The sequence below is a fragment of the Hypanus sabinus genome, chromosome 6, assembly GCF_030144855.1.
Source record: "Hypanus sabinus isolate sHypSab1 chromosome 6, sHypSab1.hap1, whole genome shotgun sequence".
Classification (NCBI taxonomy): Eukaryota; Metazoa; Chordata; class Chondrichthyes; order Myliobatiformes; family Dasyatidae; genus Hypanus; species Hypanus sabinus.
In genome coordinates, this window is record NC_082711.1 from 177,368,350 (window position 1) to 177,374,754 (window position 6,405).

Below are 6,405 nucleotides of genomic sequence, written 5' to 3' on the forward strand. Positions count from 1 at the left end.
CCGGCTTGTAAGGCATGACCTTCCCTCGACAAAGCCATGCTGACAATCCCTAATCAATTATGTCTCATAAATCCTGCCTCTCGGGATCTTCTCCACAACTTATCCACCACCTTTTATTTCTCAGAAAGAAAGAGAGAAGCAATTGAATGGGTAGTTTTTAAATAGTCTGAATAACAAATAAATCTGCCAGGTTGCTATTTAGCACCACAGAATATCACAGTAAATTCAAAGTAGAATAAATTAGCTTTACCTGTCACAGGTATATTGAAACATACAGTGAAATGCTTCATTTCCGTCAAATCAAATCAGCGAGGATTGTGGCGGCCACCCACAAATGTCACCATAACCTGCCCACAATTTACTAAACCTAACCGTATATGCTTGGACTGTGGAGAGAAACTGGAGCACACAGAGAAAACCCAAGCGGTCACAGGGAGAACGTACAAACTCCCTTCAGGCAGCTGCAGGAATTGAACCCCAATTGGTGTAAAGTGACTCATGTCCAGGTGACAGAAGATATTTCAAAATAAGGAAAAAATTCCAAAAAGTACAAATAAGTGATCACTTCTCAAAATTTGGTAGTTAAGCAGCAAAGTTCTTTGCAACCCATTGGGGAAAGGGTCCGTGAACATTTAGGCAGAAGTATATAGATTCTTGATGCGCAAGGGCCTGAAAGTTTACCAAAGAAACAAATGAACTGTTGAGGTTACAATCAAAGCAGTCTGACTATTATACTGCTGAGCAGTGTCAAGGGGCTGAGGGTCCTACTCCAGCTCCTAATTATTATGTTCTTGCCAGAACGATGGCAACCTCTCTGCTGGAAAGCTGACGCAGACTGCACAGAGAGGAGCATGGAAATAAAATGTGTGATGACTCATCCACAATTCAAGCCAAAATTGGAAAACGGAATTTTAATTGAAATCTTCAGATAATCCAGAACTGCAAAGATAGGGGAGACACAGGAATAAAAAAAGGTGGGGGGGGGCGGGGGAGGGGAAGAAGGACAAGCTAGAAGGTGATTGGTGAAGCCAAGAGGGTGGGAAAGAATAAAGACTGGAGATGAAGAAATCTGGTAGAAGAGGAGACTGGACCATAGGAAAGAGAAGGAGGAGGATCACTAGAGGGAGATAATAGGCAGGTGATGAGAAAAATTAAGAAGCCTGAATGGGGAACAGAAGAGGGAAGGGGGAAGGAAAAAAAAATTACTAGAAGTAATCATCATTCATGCCTCACGGAATGAGGTGTTGCTCCTTCACACCCTAAGAGTGGCCTCACTGTGGCAAAAAGGAGATCATGGACTGACATTTCAGAACGTGAATGAGGATAGGAAATCCTGCTTTTGGCAGATTGCCACCTGAAAATTCCAGTTTCAGCGGATGGCCACCGGTAAAGGAACATTAATCAAGTGTTCAGACTACAGCAATAAACTATCAGAAGTATTTTATCAGCTGTAGAACTTCCAGTTTGCTGCCCGTAGGTCTGCACAGGTGAAGAGTGAAAATAAATTCTTTCTTAGTGAAACATAATTATATGGATCAAAGGCTACTGATGCATTTTTAAACCCACTCATTCCCAGTGTTTGTGTACACTGATACAATTAAACACAGCAAAGTACAGCAGATTTTCTTGCAGTACAATTCTGAAGAACTATAGTGTCACCCATGGCAGTAAAGCATAATTATAGGCTGAACTATTTGCAAAGGCAGTTTTCATTATGAATTTAGACTTAAGTATATATAATGAGAATTACAAATAATGCAGTATTAAACAAAAAAAAGAAATTAGTTCAAAAGAATTTTGAAATCAATGTCAGAGCACTGGGAGGGATATCAGAACAAAAATCACAAAAAGAAATAGCAGAAAACAGGAAATCCTTCCCAAAAACCATATACTTACTGGAAAACTAAAGAGCTGGTTGTTGTCTTCAGGAAGAGGAAAGAAGAAACTCAGTCTACATTAGATCAGTGGAGGACAGAATAAGCACTATTAAATTCCTGGGTATTAACATTACAGATAAAAAGAGATGCAATCACAGGGAATGCATGCCAAAGCCAAAGCCTTCCTTTCTTTAGAGGTTAAGGTGATACCAGCACATCACTGAACACACTTAACAAATTTCTGCACATGCACTGTCCAAAGGGTCCTGCTGGTTGCATCAAGGTCTGGTATTACAACTCGAATGCACAGATATGCAAGAAGCTGCAGAGAATGGTGGAATCTGCCCAATATATCACGGTAACGTCTAGAAAGCTACATCTATCAACCAAGACCACCATGTGCATGGCATGCCATCTTCTCACAGCAACCATCAGACAGGAGGTACAGAAGTCTGAAATCCCACACTACCAGGTTCAGGAGCAGCTACTTCCTTTTAGCCATTAATCATCTCAATCATGCTGTTTAACAATACTATAAACACTTTGACCACTTCGCACCAAAATGGACTTCATTCTTTTTTTTTGTTCTGATTGTGTTTTCCTGTAAAACCTGTGTACATTTTATGCTTATTTAAGTTCATCTCGCATATGCTGCCTATAAAATGCCATGTCAAAGTTGTATGTGCAAGCGCAAGTGCAAAGAAAAACTTTCTCCCAACAGCATCACAGGCACATAGCAAATACATCCTGAGCAAAACAAAATCTGAACAGCATTCTATTTCTGGGCATTTTCCTTTACTTCAGAAGTTGCCATTGTTCTGACTTACAGTAAAAGCTACAAAGGTGATGTTGGACTTGGCATCCCACATCATTACCATGCTTGATTAGTGAGCTAACCCATCAATTCTCTAAAACGAACAATTCAAACAAGGAAAGAACAATAACCTCTGTAAGATGCAAATACACCCAATGCACACTTTCTGACATACCCCCTATACCTAATAAAGTGGTCACTTATGGTCATCGGCCTCTGTTGCCCATCCACGTCAAGGTCTGACATGTTTTGTGTTCTTCTACACTCTACTGTCATAATGTGTGGCTATTGGAGTTACTGTCAGCTTGAACCAGTCTGGCCATTCTCCTCTGACCTCTCTCATTAACAAGATTTTTGCCTACAAAGTTGCTGCTCACTGGAAGTTTTACTCTGTAAACTCTAGAGACTGGTGTACACAGAAGTCCCGGAAGATAAGCTGTTTCTGAGATACTTACTGCCACTCCATGGTCAAGGTCACTCCAATCACATTCCTTTTGTTTGGTCTAAACCACAACTGAACCTCCTGACCATGTCTGCATGTTTCTGTATATTGATGTGCTATCACGATTGGCCGATTAGATATCTGCAGTAACGAGCAGGTGCATCTAACAAAATGAGTGTATTATCATAATTATGTCATGCCAAGGGTGACTGTATTGATGTTTTGCCATTCACAATCAGACAAGAATGTTGAAAATGTCTAACACAATAGCACAATTATCACATCACAGTATCATGTTAGTTCAATTATCATGGGTTCAATTACCCAAAGTCTAAACTAGCACTCCACTGCAGGGCTGAGTAGACACTCTCCTATCACTACAGAGAGAGCCCAGCACTATCAAAAGGGTGCCACAGAAGGAGCCCTGCACTGTGCCAGTGATGCCACAGCAAGCCCAGTATTGTTCCAAGAATGTCACAGACTGTACTACAGGGCACTACAGTGAGACCCCAGCCCTATCGTAAGGGTGCTGCTGCGGGGATCTAGCACTGTCCCTGATATGGAGAAACCAAAGCCCTCCCAAGGCTGCTACTGCACAAACCCTATACTGTCAAAATGATATGACTGAGACAGCTCCTCAGAGTCACATCTGTCAAACTGCGAATTGCTACTAAACTAGCCTGACACCCTCTTGCAAATTTCTAGATATGTTGTAGAGAGCATTCTGATTGGTTGGATCAGCATTCAATTTGGAGGGGCCACTGCACAAGATTGAAAAAAAGCAGGGATTTATATACTGAGCCTGCTCCATCATGGGCACTGGCCTCCCCACCACTGAGGACACCATCAAAAGGTAATGCCTCAAGAAGGCATTATCCATCATGAAGAACCCTCATCATTCAGGACATGCCTCTTCTCATTACTACCATCAGGAAGGAGGTACAGGAGCCTGTAGACACAGACTCAGTGGTTTAGGAACAATTTCTTACTCTCTGCCATCAGATTTCTGAACAGTTCGTGAACACTACCTTATCATTTTTCTCCTTTGCACTTTTGTTTATATAACAACAAATTCCATGACATATATCCAGATAACAAGTCTGAATCTGATTTTGTTCTGGAGTACTACTTTCAAAATAGTTCCATCAGAGCACAACACTGTAAAATAGGCATTAGTGAAAGGATCTACTGTCACTGCCAGAGGATGCTATAGACAAAAACTGTCAATGCCCTTTCTGTGAGAGGCAGCCTAGTTTCAGGGTGCACCACCTGGCAAGCTGGGCACTATCCAAGGGCACAGTACTGACAGAAACACACAGAGGGCTGGAAGATCTCATGAAATCACTCAGCTTCTACGAAGGAAAATGGGCAGTCAAGACTCATCTATTAGACTGAAAAGAAGAAAGAAGTGAGCCAGTATAAAAAGATGGATGTGAAAAGTGGAACAAGAACAGGCAGGATGCATGGAAGTGGGGATGATAAGCAAATGAGGGAGTGGGAATGTCAGAAGTTGGGACTTGATGGGTGGAAGTGACAAAGGCATGAAATCTGATAGGAGAGGAAGATAGGAAGGGGAATCAGCTGGAGAAGTATATGTGAAATAGAGACGGAGAGGATTGGGGGAGGGGAAAGAGTTTGAGCCAGATGGATCAGGAAGAGAAATGGGACAAAGAGGGGAGAGGTTACCAGAAACTTTACAATTTGATGTCCATGGTGCCAGGTTAAAAACTATCTTGGCAGAATATGAAGAACTATTCCTCTAATTTGTGTTTTAGCCTCAACTTGGCAGTGGAGGCCAAGGACAGACAGTGCAGGAATGCAGAGTGGAATTAAAATGGGTGGCAACTGGAAAATCCCAGCTGACATGGCAGATAATCTGCCTACAGTCTGACTCATGTAGACGATGCCACAACATAATATCCTAATGCTCTAGATAACACCATTGCATTTCAGCATGGCAGAGGCATCTGTTTCCCTCCACAGATGCTGTCTGAACCACGGAGTTTCTCCAACTTTGCGTTTTGCTCCAGATTCCAGTGTCAGCACTCTCAGAGCAGATTACTGGGGAAGCCAGGCACTATCCATGATCACTTCAGAGAGGGCCAGAATGGTCCTAAAGCATATTACTGCGAGAACCCCAGAAAGAGCCAGGGAACGTTACACAGAGTACTCCTGGTGCCACGGCACACTACGAGAGAGCCCAGCAGAATCCAGCACAGACCCATAGTAAGTTACTGAAGGAACACAGCTCAGCTCTAGGATGCAATGATGAAGAGAACCCAGCAAGGTCCTAATGTGCAGTACTGAGAGAACTCAGTACGGTCCTGGGATGCAGCACTGAGAAAGGCCAGCATCATTCCACAGATGCTCCATCAAACCTGCACCGTCCAATGCCCTTTCTGTGAGAGGCAGCCTGGTTTCAGGGTGCACCACCTGAGGGAGCTACGCCGAGTGAAATACTTAGCCCCGTTCTTAGTGGTATTTAGATGTGCGCTAACTGGCCACCGCACTTCCTGCATTCCCGTCACTGCAATGTTGGCCGGAGAGCATAGGGCGCCCCGTGGCGATGAAAAGCGCCAAGTAGTTTCTCCAATAGGGCAAGGCAACTAGGTTCACACCGCTCCATTGTTGCCCGTACGGTCCTCGCTCTGTGAGAGCCCAGCCCAGGGCAGCCGCTTCCCCCCCACACACCCCTCCAGAACTTTGTCCACACAAAGTATGCAAATCAATGGATATCACTAAAATCGGATACGAACCCGCGATTTCCTCGGTGGCTTCACTCAGCAGCTGTTCGTTCACAGGTGACCAGGCACCAAACATGCTAGGATGCAACCAGCCGAGACCTTGTTTGACGGACATCTCCCGCAACCAATCCAAATGTGAATTTATTCAACGGCCTCCTGATGCGGACTGCCAATCAAACGTCTCAGCCAATCAGTGTGCGATGGGTGGACTTCCTTTCTGCGCCACCACAGAAGCAGGCCTAGGTCTGGAGGGGAACAGATTTCGGTTTATTCGTCAAATCATTCAGAATTTTCACCGCGTTCTTTCATAGATCTATAATGAATGTATAATAATGCCATCCCCGAAGGGAGTAAACTGGTTAGAATCCTCTGTGGAGAAATTGACAACCGTTCCCAGTGATGAGTCTACGTTTTGTTTACATCGAAATCTCGCGAATCTTCGATAACATCTCGTGATTGCCGAAGAGTCAATCATCGGGAATCATCACGCCCGTTGTCAATCATCGGGAATCGTCACACCCGTTGTCA

General features: G+C 43.8%; 1 protein-coding gene across 3 annotated transcripts in view; it reads right to left on the reverse strand.

The window, feature by feature from the left end:
• The window catches only part of bcas3 (BCAS3 microtubule associated cell migration factor), a 915,794-nt gene extending 909,739 nt beyond the window's left edge, over positions 1–6,055 (reverse strand). Inside the window, exon 1 of one of the 3 annotated variants that reach the window (XM_059973657.1) lies at positions 5,890–6,053. The gene's annotated coding sequence lies outside the window, so the exon portion shown is untranslated. Of the gene's footprint in view, positions 1–5,889 lie in introns of all 3 variants that reach the window. The other 2 variants (XM_059973655.1, XM_059973656.1) reach the window with 2 other exon arrangements.
• Positions 6,056–6,405: the final 350 nt, after the last annotated feature.